The 12301-nt window shown below is 44.1% G+C and overlaps 1 protein-coding gene across 4 annotated transcripts in view; it reads right to left on the bottom strand.

Annotated features, from left to right (window-relative positions):
- The window catches only part of LOC126185141 (solute carrier family 41 member 2-like), a 994709-nt gene that overhangs the window by 817455 nt on the left and 164953 nt on the right, over positions 1-12301 (bottom strand). Inside the window, exon 1 of one of the 4 annotated variants that reach the window (XM_049927984.1) lies at positions 4956-5020. The exons of 2 other annotated variants lie outside the window; for them this stretch is intronic. The gene's annotated coding sequence lies outside the window, so the exon portion shown is untranslated. Of the gene's footprint in view, positions 1-4955; positions 5021-12301 lie in introns of those variants that run through there. One more of the 4 variants, XM_049927979.1, reaches the window with a different exon arrangement.

The following is a 12301-nucleotide window of genomic DNA, read 5'->3' as shown; positions in this document are numbered from 1 at the left end:
CACATAATGTGACGTGGGCACCCAGGTGTGTCAGACACCTGGAGAACAAGCCTTTTCAGACGCTCAGGTAGAAAAGAAAGCCATTAGGGTGTGCCAGAGGCACAGGTGGAAGAGAAGGACAAAGAGAGGCCTATACCTCTGTTAATGACATTTCTTTGTAGAGGGCATCGCTAATGCGACACGCTCGCTACTTGAAAACATATGATTTTTGTAATGCGTTGTGGGCACACAGCTGTGTCAAACACCTGGAGAACAAGCCATTAGGGCGTGCCTTTCATCGCTAATGCGACACCCTCGTTACTTAAAAACATATGATTACTCGCACTTTGTGCTAATTATTGAAATGCTTATGAATTGACAAGGAATATTTTTACATCTGCACACCTGATTATGACAAGAGTCTTTGTACGAGAGTTGAGAGCAATTAACTTATGAAATGAAATGTCACATGACTACTGAATGATATTTTTATGCTTTGGTTTGTGTAATTGCTTATTTCATTTGATATCTGGTTTCCAGCTGTGTTGCAGCATTGCTTTTATAAAATGAGATGCATTTGCTAATGTGAACTCTTTCTGTCAACAGATCTATTAAATGATAATTTTGTAATCCACATTCTTTAAAAAAGGAGCACTTGGAAAGGAAAGAACAATAAGAAGTAACTAGTAACAGTAACACTTAATTTTCCTTTCAGGTACATGGTAATATTTTTTTTACAATCAGTTGTTATGGTGCACCACTTTAATTACATAGACATTAAGATGTGAATATGCATTTCCCTTGTCTGCATTGTTGTTTTTACTGTAATATTTTTTCTGCTTGAGCTATGTCATGTCTAGGTATAAGTTGCTGCTGTTTGCCAGGCATAGTGGTATTGAATTTGACTTTTGCTAATTTCTTAATGCTGCTTGCTTCGCAAATCTGCGTTTTTTTTTCATTGCTGTTTATATTAACTGTGTTTTGTGATGCTGCATTGCCTCGTCCCTTGGTATATATATCTGAGCTCAGTAGATTTAAGTTAGCTTAAGAGGGGGTAGACTATATAAGAAACTGACTATGGAGAATAGGTAAAGAATGCATTGCGAAGAGAGATTTGGGCCCCAATGAGTATTGTACAATCAGAAATAATTATTTTGAAAGAAATATGAATAGAATACAGGAACGAGGTATAGGTAGGATTTTCTTGGAAATAAATGATGAGGTAAGCAATGTGTGAACATATAAATACAGAAAGCATGCTTAGATAGGATTTTTTTGGTGGAAGCAGAGGTTGAAATAAGACGAACGATCTATGGAATGAAGGGAGATCTCCAAGCAAAATACTGCAGTAAAACAAACCCTGTCCTTTCCTCTTTGCTGCTTTTTCCAAATATGTAATTGTGTGTTGTCCTTTCCTTTTGGTGTTATCCCACTATATGTTTGTGTGCCCTTGTGTATTTGTGTTTTTCCTGTCTTTATGTGTTTAGCTGATGAGAGCTATGTTGTAGACTTTTTCTAATAATATGTTATTTTCTTTGTAAAGATGCTTAGACATTATTTATTCTGTTTTGTTTTAATGCTCATGTGTGAAGTTGACGTTTCAAAAGTGATTCTGATCTTTTATGTATGTACTCATGTCATCATTCCTGTAACACTGATGTATATGTTTATTTCTATTGTTTTGTAAAGCCCCTATTACTACAAATATTATCTGTATTGTTATGTTTTTAATGATGTATTTTGTATCTTTGTAATTGTATTCTTATGTTATATAATTGTAATTGACACCAGTTACTCAAATTAAGTAACTTGTAAGCATTCATTTCACTGCACACATTTCTGTTGGTCATAGTATATGGACAATATGTGAGAAATAGGGACTGATAGTGTTTGCACGTGTGTTAATAATTCAGCAAGGGACTGGATAACAGCATTGCTGGTTCTAAGGACAATTCCAAAAACTTTGTGAGTGCACAAGTGGTGGTTATGGACTTGCTCTATTATCCGCAAGACTCTTCAATGGTGATTGTGCACCTGCACAGTCGCAACAGATGGCTGCTGGCCATCTCTACCAGGACTACAGTGGGTCTGCACCTCTGGTGGCCCACCAATACCACAATCTCTACAAGGACTACTGTGGGTCTGCATCTCTGGTGGCCCATCAATACCATACTCTCTACCAGGACTGCAGTGGGTCTGCTCAGTGATGACCTACCTACCAATATTCGTCAGAACTTCGAATGACTCTGCTGTGGGTTTGCTCCATTGTGGCCCATTACCTGTCAGCATTTCAAGAGTCAGCACTGTCTTTCCGTTGGAAGGACAACACTACTTCTTCAAGACTGCATGGAAATCCACTACTTCTATGTGCAATTTCTTTTACTAATGAGACTTTGTGAAAAACAAAAACTGTAATTACTATTATGATGAACAATCTGGACTGTCTTTATGGACTGTGAGAAAATTTTAGCTGTTGACCAACATTGTATAAATAAGTGTGTGCATTTTATATCTTTGTTACTGTAATTGTGAAAAATTTTTGTCAAATCTGTATTGGCCAGTGCCCAACACCATTTGTAAAAATTTTTGTGGGGAGCATGGGGGCTATGTAAGTAGGCTGTTTATGTTTTCTTTATGTAAGTTTGCTGTTTATGTTTTTTATTGGCAACGTTACATAGCACTCTGTATGAAAATCACTGGCTGTGCTGTGTGCAGTATGTGGCTAATTTGCATTGTTGTCTGCCATTGTTGTCATGAACTGCTATAGCTGGATGCGAACAGCGCATAGCGCTGGGCAGTTGGAGGTGAGCCGCCAGCAGTGGTGGACGTGGGGAGAGAGATGGCGGAGTTTTGATAATCTGTAAGACTGAATGTCAATTATGAATATTAAGGTAAATACATTGTTTGTTCTCTATTAATATCTTTCATTTGCTAACTATCCCTATCAGTAGTTAGTGCCTTCAGTAGTTTGAATCTTTTATTTAGCTGGCAGTAGTGGCGCTCGCTGTTTTGCAGTAGCTTGAGTAGCGAAGATTTTTGTGAGGTAAGTGATTTGTAAAAGGTATAGGTTAAAGTTAGTCAGGGCCATTGTTTTGTAGGGGTTATTGAAAGTCAGATTGCGTTGCGCTAAATAATATTGTGTGTCAGGTTAAGCACAGGCTTGTATAATTGTTCTAAGTGGACGTTTCACATGTAAAATTGTTCAAAGGGGACGTTTCAACTGCCTATCAAATGTTTTGGCTAATTATGCCTGCTATTCCCCCGTGATTAACGTCCTATGATCGTACTCTGTATTATAGTCAGAATCTATATTTTGTTTTTAGATTACTCAAATATTTCACATCTCTTTCTTTGTCAGGTTGAACATAACAATCGTCAGGACTTCTAATGAGTGTTGAAAGTCTCTCATTTACAAGCTCATCGCTGATCTGCCGATAGGATCACTCGCCAGCAGACGTATTAATCAGCGAGCACGTAGCACATTGACAAGCCGTGTGTCGAAAATCTACTGCTCAGTAAGTCAGCGATATCCGGCCCGAAGAGGCATTGAACAATGGAGGCTACCTGCCGCCATCACGAGTGGCAAGTTAGCCTCGTTTTCAACAACAGTAACACTTCATTCGACTGGACAACGAACATTTCTGAAGTATCATGCAACTTCATTCAGGAGGCTACACGGAATAATTAATTCATAAGAATTTATCTTGTACCCAGACAAACTCTGTGAGAGATATTGCTCTATGGCTTAAGCAAAACAACAAAAGCTCCGCTTTCTGGCCTTGGTGGGTCAATAGGGACCGACCGACCACCTTGTCACTCTCCGCCAATGGCGTCATTGGATGCGGTATAGACGGCATATGGAGGGGAGTGGGGTCTTCACACCACTCTCTCGGCCGTTGTCGGCTTTCGCGAAATTGAACCTGCTATTTCTCACTCAAGTGGCTCCTCAGCTGGCATCAATAGCCTGACTGAACCTTCTTCCAGTCCTGCCACCGTGGAAAAATCCCTGGCAGTGCCAGCAATCAAATCTGCGTCCTCCGCATAGTAAGTAGTCAGAGACCCTGATCACTGAACTACGGAGGTGGCCGGCATGTTGTTTACATATTATCATTTCACTTAAAAAAAGATTCGTAATACCTTTGCTTGTTTTAATACAGCCGATTCCGTACAGCCGATTTTCCTTCAAGTAATCTGTTCCCTACAGAGGAAAGTAATACGCTACAGTGGAACAGCTCAGGCCATATAGCAGAATAGAAATATTGCAAGACATTGTGGCCCAAGAGATAGCTGTAGCTCTACAGCAGAAGTAAACAAGCATCTAGTTAATATCCTTTCCTGTGGATACTTGAATTCGATCTCCCCAGATATCAATGGGAGATCATGAACCAGATTCGAACCAGGCAAAGCCGATGTGGTCATCTACTGCACAAGTGGGGACTGGCTGCTTCTGCAGACTGTGACTGTGCTCCTTAAAGTCAGTCCACGATATCGTTGCTGACTTGCTAGCAGTCCTCTTCGAACGCTCAAAAGAACGATAATGGGCATTCACCACACATTGGGTGAAGCAGTCGATAGCCATGGAGATGTAAGATTATACAAGCTTGTGATTGTGCACATTTATTATCAAAATTGGATAAAAAAATAACAGTAAAAACACGCCTCTCAAATTGGCTAAAGTTTTTAAAAACTTTTCTTCGAACACCTTCCTCCTCCTTACGAGATCACTGGCATTCGTCAGGGAATCGCACAGACAATCTCTCATCGTGATGAAGAAATCGAAAGGGCTGATTCATTGACGCCATTCGCGTAATACAATAGTTGCTCCAAAAGACGGTATTCGATGGGGCTATCAAAATCGCTTTAGGTGTGACAAGTAAATCGAACAGCGAAAATTAAATTTCCGCGGTACGATTTTATTTTGGGCACGCTGTGCGGCGCATGAAGCGGCAGACGCTGGCGAGCAGCCACGTGCTTACCTGAGATCCGGCGGGCGCGGGCGGCGCGGGGCTGCGGTGCACACTGAGGGCTTATCACGGGCAGCCGGCAGCCGAGCGCTTATCCTTGCCGCCGGAGAAAGTGAACCGGGGCACCTCGAGTCGCGCAAGGCTGGCCGGTGCACGCGCGGCCTCTGCCAGAACCACCAATGCCCCCAGCGCCGGCCGGACGACCTTGCACTTGAATCGCGCTTCCTTCTCCGTCTTCTCCTGCTACACGATCCCACCTGTGCTTCACGTATCGAGCAGACCAGCTTAAAGGAATGTCGCTCAGCGCCTCGAGTCTGTGATCTGTCCAGTTCACACAGAGCAATGTCTGAAAGGTACATTAATCCATAGGTGGCTGCTGTTACTGACCGTTTCGGCAAGTAATCCATTATCAAAACATACAACAAATGGCTCTGAGCACTATGGGACTCAACATCTTAGGTCATAAGTCCCCTAGAACTTAGAACTGCTTAAACCTAACTAACCTAAGGACAGCACACACACACACACCCATGCCCGAGGCAGGATTCGAACCTGCGACCGTAGCAGTCCCGCGGTTCCGGACTGCAGCGCCAGAACCGCTAGACCACCGCGGCCGGCAAAACATACAACAGATACCACGACTAAAAGCAGATTTGCATCCCCCACCCCCTCTCTTTAATACCCCTCACCTCGTCCCAATGTTAATTTTATTTCTTCTTTATATTATGTTGCTTTATAATTTATGCATCTCATCAGCATGCCCGGCCACTGCGGCCGAGCGGCTCTAGGCGCTTCAGTCCGGAACAGTGCTGCTGCTACGGTCGCAGGTGCCAATCCTGACTCGGGCATGGATGTGTGTGCTGTCCTTATGTTAGTTAGATTTAAATACGCTACTGGCCATTAAAATTGCTACGCCACGAAGATGACGTACTACAGACGCGAAATTTAACGGACAGGAAGAAGATGCTGTGATATGCTTTTCAGAGCATTCACACACGGTTGGCGCCGGTGGCGACACCTGCAACGTGCTGACATGAGGAAAGTTTCCAACCGATTTCTCATACACAAACAGCAGTTGACCTGCGTTGCCTGGTGAAACGTTGTTGTGATGCCTCGTGTAAGGAGGAGGAATCCGTACCATCACGTTTCCGACTTTGATAAAGGTCGGATTGTAGCCTATCGCGATTGCGGTTTATCGTATCACGACATTGCTGCTCGCGTTGGTCGAGATCCAATGACTTAGCAGTATATCGAATCGGTGGGTTCAGGAGGGTAATACGGATCGCCGTGCTGGATCCCAACGGCCTCGTATCACTAGCAGTCGAGATGACAGGCATCTTATCCGCATGGCTGTAACGGATCGTGCAGCCACGTCTCGATCCCTGAGTCAACAGATGGGGACGTTTGCAAGACAACAACCATCTGCACGAACAGTTCGACGACGTTTGCAGCAGCATGGACTATCAGCTCGGTGACCATGGCTGCGGTTACCCTTGACGCTGCATCACAGACTGGAGCGCCCTCGATGGTGTACTCAGTGACGAACCTGGGTGCACGAATGGCAAAACGTCATTTTTTCGGATGAATCCAGGTTCTGTTTACAGCATCATGATGGTCGCATCCGTGTTTGGCGACATCGCGATGAACGCACATTGGAAACGTGTATTCGACATCACCATACTGGCGTATCACCCGGCGTGGTGGTAAGGGGTGCCATTGGTTACACGTCTCGGTCACCTCTTGTTCGCATTGACGGCACTTTGAACAATGGACGTTACATGTCAGATGTGTTAGGACCCGTGGTTCTACCCTTCATTCGTTCCCTGTGAAACCCTACATTTCAGCAGGATAATGCACGACTGCATGTTGCAGGTCCTGTACGGGCCTTTCTGGATACAGAAAATGTTCGACTGCTGCCCCGGACAGCACATTCTCGAGATCTCTCACCAATTGAAAACGTCTGGTGAATGGTGGCCGAGCAACTGGCTCGTCACAATACGCCAGTCACTACTCTTGATGAGCTGTGGTATCGTGTTGAAGCTGCATGGTCAGCTGTACCTGTACACGCCATCCAAGCTCTGTTTGACTCAACGCCCAGGCGTATCAAGGCCGTTATTACAGCCAGAGGTGGCTGTTCTGGGTACTGACTTCTCAGGATCTATGCACCCAAATTGCGTGAAAATGTAATCACATGTCATTTCTAGTATAATATATTTGTCCAATGAATACCCGTTTATCATCTGCATTTCTTCTTGGTGTAGCAATTTTAATGGTCAGTAGTGTAATTCTAAGTCTAGGTGACTTATGACTTCAGATGTTAAGTCCCATAGTGCTTAGAACTATTTGAAACATTTTTCGTCAGCATATGATACCTCCAGTTACTGAATGATAATGTAACAAAAGCATTAGTCATCCCCTTAAAAGAGCGAACTGATAGCTTTCGAGCGCTCTATATGCTATGATGGTTACATGAACTTCAGCTGTGTCCTCCATCAGATACAGTGCGCAGGGTGTCCCAGAACTGTTGCGACACACTTAGATTGGCTGTAGAGCGTGTCATGAGGAACAAATCGAGGACAGGAACCCGTGTCCAAAAAATTCATGCAACGACGCTACAGAACATCGTAGTTACAGGCGCTGACGCCTGAGACTAGGCCACTCCTTCGGCAGCAAACGTGACTTCGCGCGCTGACAGACCATACGTGGAACGTCTCGCAGCTCTGTTTGTTATTCAGTGATGGCGACTGTTTGTCACAATGGCCAGTGGAGAAGATGAATCTAGCTGCTGAGTAGACAGACCTTGTCTGCTGTGAATACGACACTCCTTTTCCTCGATGAATGACCGTTTTCGACACAGGTTTCCATCTGCACTTTATTTTTCTCCTGGAGCCCTGTAAAATCTACAATGCTTTTCGGTATAGAGGAGAAAAATCAACTGCAAATAGAAACCTGTGTCTAAACCGTCATCCATCAAGGCAACAGACCATCGTATTCATAGGAGACAAGACCTTTGTACACAGCAGACAGCTTCATCTTCTCCACTGGCGATCGTGGGAATCTGTCACGATCACTAATTAACAAGCAACATTTGGAGACCTTCTGCCTACATTCCATTAGCGTACAAAGTCACGTTTTTAGCGAAAGGAGTGACCCGGTAGCAGGCGCCAGCGCCTATAAATTCGACGCTCTGCAGCATCGTTGGATGACGTTTTTGGGTATTGGTTCCCATAATCAATTTGTTCCTCAAAGACACCCTCTACAACCACTCTAAGTTCGTCGCAACATTTCTGGAGCACTCTGCAAACAGAGAGCGACACGTGTTGGGCCAATTTACAGTGTAGCGCCACATAGCAACAACCAAGTGTCACATAGATGGCGCTAATAACAGGGACCATATACTCTGACACCACAGAGTGTGCTTAAAGTAGGGACTATATCCTGCTTCGACCTGTCACCAGATAAATACTTCGCAAACCTTCATGCGCCAACAGCGGATAAAACCGGACGCACAGTTTCATCCGACCAGTTACCAGTTGTCGCTGTTCCCCTCAGTTGCTGCAGCCATCGCACCCTGTCGCAGTATATGCCAAGCGTCGCCATGTGCGTTATTGATAGAGTCTGGACTTATACAGCGTGGTCAGAAACAGTGTGGAAGGCTTATAAGGGGCTTTCAGGATAGGTTATCCTGAGAACTAGCTGTCCAAAAAAAAAAAAAAAATTCGATAGGTTGCGCCAGTTCAGATTTAATTAGCATTGAAGTTAGCCAGTCAGGCCGTTGCGGGCGCAAACTCAAGCGGCCCGCCAGATACAATTAATGTCAGTTGTTCTTATCGTGTAGATGATAGCGCACTAGACTACTCAGCCTTTGGCTCGGTTCCGATCATTACTACTGTCCAATGTCCAATTTGTGTATCGCTCTTTTTTTCAATTTGAAGAAACCAAATGAAGTCCACGTTTGTCGACACCGTCGCTGGCGTGCCGCTTGGATTTGCGCGTTCGACAGCCTGATTGGCCAAATTCAATGCTGATCAACTCGGAAACGGCGCAACATATCGAATTTTCTCCTGAGCAACTATTTCTCAGCACAACCTGCCCTTAAGAGCTTTATAGAGTGTTTCTGACCACCGTGTATACTGTCACAGACAACGGAGCCAGACTGGAACTATTATTAGGTTAGTTATTCTTCGTTCACCGAGCTATATTTAGACCAGTGTTTAGAACTTTACCATCGCTCCCACACCATCTCATCAGCATCAAATTAAAGCTGAGTACTTGTTATACACTTTTTAATAAACGATTGTTAGTTGTAAATTTTTTTGCCAACATTATTTTTGCTGTAGTCCGATTTTGTCTCGTGCCAAGACAGTTGCTGCGTTCTAGCATGCTACCTCAATACAGCAACTACTTTCTATAGTTGTAGTGTCGCTTCCTTCCACCTTTAGGTAGGGGGCCAAACTTGTATGGTGAATACAACACTCTCCACCATAAATCACTGCGGTAAAGTTCTGTGTATGAACCGGTCGGTTGTGCGGAGACAGGGCCGTAGAATAGTTCGACGTCGGGACGTGACGGAATGGTAAAAACCAACTACAGTGTTTGGAAGTGTCCATAATCAAGCTGTGAATGAAGTTGGTTGAGTTGTTGGTGTATCAACGTGGATAGTTTAAAGCGTCTACAAGGAATGGTGTATCACTCGGAATGATCTAAGACAGCGTAAGAACCGTGGTCGTAAGACAGATCCCAATCGACAGTAATCGAAGATTACTGTCACACTATGTCAATGACAAATGGGAATTGCTGCTGTCGGTAGGGCAGTACGGGCAACATGCCATCTTGCGATATCTTGAGACATAACATCACGGAGACTTCTCTGACAGGGCGCAGCCAACGGCCTTAACACGTAAGAAATGTAACTCCTGCTGTCCAAATTACCAGCTACACGAACCAGAGTTGTTCGTCTTATGTACCCAGTGGCGCCCTATACCATCAAGCCAGCTGCAGGACCCGTACAACAATGACGAATGCAATATGGCAACGTTCGCTATACTCGGAGCCTTCACACATGGATACGTCCATCGTAATGCTCTACGCAAAACCAAGGCTCGTCCGTATGGATACTTGTCATGCTGGAAACAAGCCAAAGCCCAAATTATATGACGTGGCTGTACAATCCTGCACGACCGAGCGGATCATATTTCTATCCTCTCGGGCGCTATTTGCGTGCGGCAGTGAAGGTACTGCATTACGTTGAGGATTGCCCTCCTGAACTCAAAGGTTCCATGTTCGCATGTTAATCGTGGAGTCCTGACCAACGCGAACAGCAGTAATGTGGAATGATAAACCGAAATCGCTATTTACCACGATCCTGCCTCTGCCGAATCCCGACACATGTACGGTAAACGTTTCTCCATCTTACACGATGCATACCACGATTTTCTCACAAACAACATTATAATGTGGTTTCTGAATGAGAAACCTGCTACGTAATGGTGTCAAATTTACGTACTTTGAGAGGTTGCGCTGAAATGCTAATCATTTGCATATCCAGGCATGCTGAACACTGTATTCGAAGTTGACGTTTGTTGCATGCCGTCTTCATGATGTTATAATTTTAGTGGCCAGCAGTGCGTTTGTTATACCTTAGTACATTTATCCTGAGATTCTTTCTTTGCTGACATTTCCAAGAACTATGTAAGGAGCCATTTGCTGGTTAAACGCACGCATTTAGCGTTGTATGTCTCCAGTCCTGTAAGTGAATCTCCGAACTGCTCTGAGTTTAGTCGGATTACTACAAAGAGACGACCAGCAGTGTCAGAATTGTGGGTCGTTAACTTGTTAAAAAGAACATCCTAGTGGAGAGGCATGGGAACAGATGCTTCAATGAACCCACGAGCCGTGGGTCGCGGACTGCAGTGTCAACGAAAACTTGATTCAGTAGCGCTCTGAAATCCCACCATGAAAGAGAATTCGCGTGTGAGTAGTACAGCTGCACCATGAAGGATGAAACTGTTACCAGAATCGAAATAAACACGCAAGAAAAAGACGATAGAAGGAATTAGGAAATACATAGGTTAGGTTAGGTTAGGTTAGAAATTTGTACTCGTAGACGACTTTACGGTATTTAGCCACGGAAGAGTCTTTCAAAAGTTTGGAATTACTGTTTTATGCTCCAAAAATACAATCAATAAATGTAAACCTGAGACTCGTGGGCCGGCCGAAGTGGCTGTGCGGTTAAAGGCGCTGCAGTCTGGAACCGCAAGACCGCTACGGTCGCAGGTTCGAATCCTGCCTCGGGCATGGATGTTTGTGATGTCCTTAGGTTAGTTAGGTTTAACTAGTTCTAAGTTCTAGGGGACTAATGACCTCAGCAGTTGAGTCCCATAGTGCTCAGAGCCATTTGAACCATTTTTTTGAGACTCGTGGAACTATCCACAAAACACATCAAAAATTCACACACTTAGACAGAGTAATAGGCAATTTTTTGTTTGTGCAGCTTTACTCATTAAAAATTGAACTATTATTTTGTTTTCATTAGCAGTAATTAATTCCACTTATGAGTTTTTAAGGAAATATTTACTCAAGAAAACACTCCAAATGAGCTTTGTTCCACTGGTTGGTTTTGCTGACTGCTTTGAAAACGCTTCTTTCGGTCCAAATCAAGGAATTTTGAGCGCATCAGACATTCTCTCAGCTGCTACCATTCTGACATTGATCCCTATATTCTCTGATTCCCGCATCATTGTCAGTAACAATGCATTCCAGACGCTACATAGCTTCACTGTTTTGCAGATTGATTACACAAGTCTCCTTTGTACAACCTGTTGCCGTCTTGCGTCGGTAGAAGCAAACGCACGATCTAAAACGACACATTTTCTTTTGCAACGTGAGCTCCCTCGCTTGCCAGCGTCATCAGGCAGACCCACGACTCTTGGTCGTGTTTCACGAGAGCGTTCCTCTCGCTAGTGGGAATGCGGCAGAATGGTTTAGCGATGACGCGGTCATTAGAGACAGGACGAGGAAAACTTTTGTCCGTTTCAAATAAATAACCCCAGCACTTACCTAACTGCTAAGTCGGTTTATGGAAACAAGGATGGTGTAAATCTGGATGGTCTGATGAGGGTTTAGGTCTCATTTTTTGGGAGTGCGAGTGGAGGGCTTAAACCACCAGACTATTACGCTAGATTGCATCCTAGGTTTACCATTGGTTGGCCAAGGTAAACCAAGGGACACCTACTACAGAATGGCTGAACCGTTATTATAGTATTGAACAGCGAAAAAGTATGATGACTGAAACGTTCTGTGTAGAAGGAAGAAGAGAATATTTTGCTGCGCCGCATTTTATCCTCTGTCTCTGTTTA

This window comes from Schistocerca cancellata, chromosome 4 (genome assembly GCF_023864275.1).
Source record: "Schistocerca cancellata isolate TAMUIC-IGC-003103 chromosome 4, iqSchCanc2.1, whole genome shotgun sequence".
NCBI lineage: Eukaryota > Metazoa > Arthropoda > Insecta > Orthoptera > Acrididae > Schistocerca > Schistocerca cancellata.
Note: the sequence above shows the minus strand (reverse complement) of the source record. Positions and strands in the feature narration are given on the sequence as shown.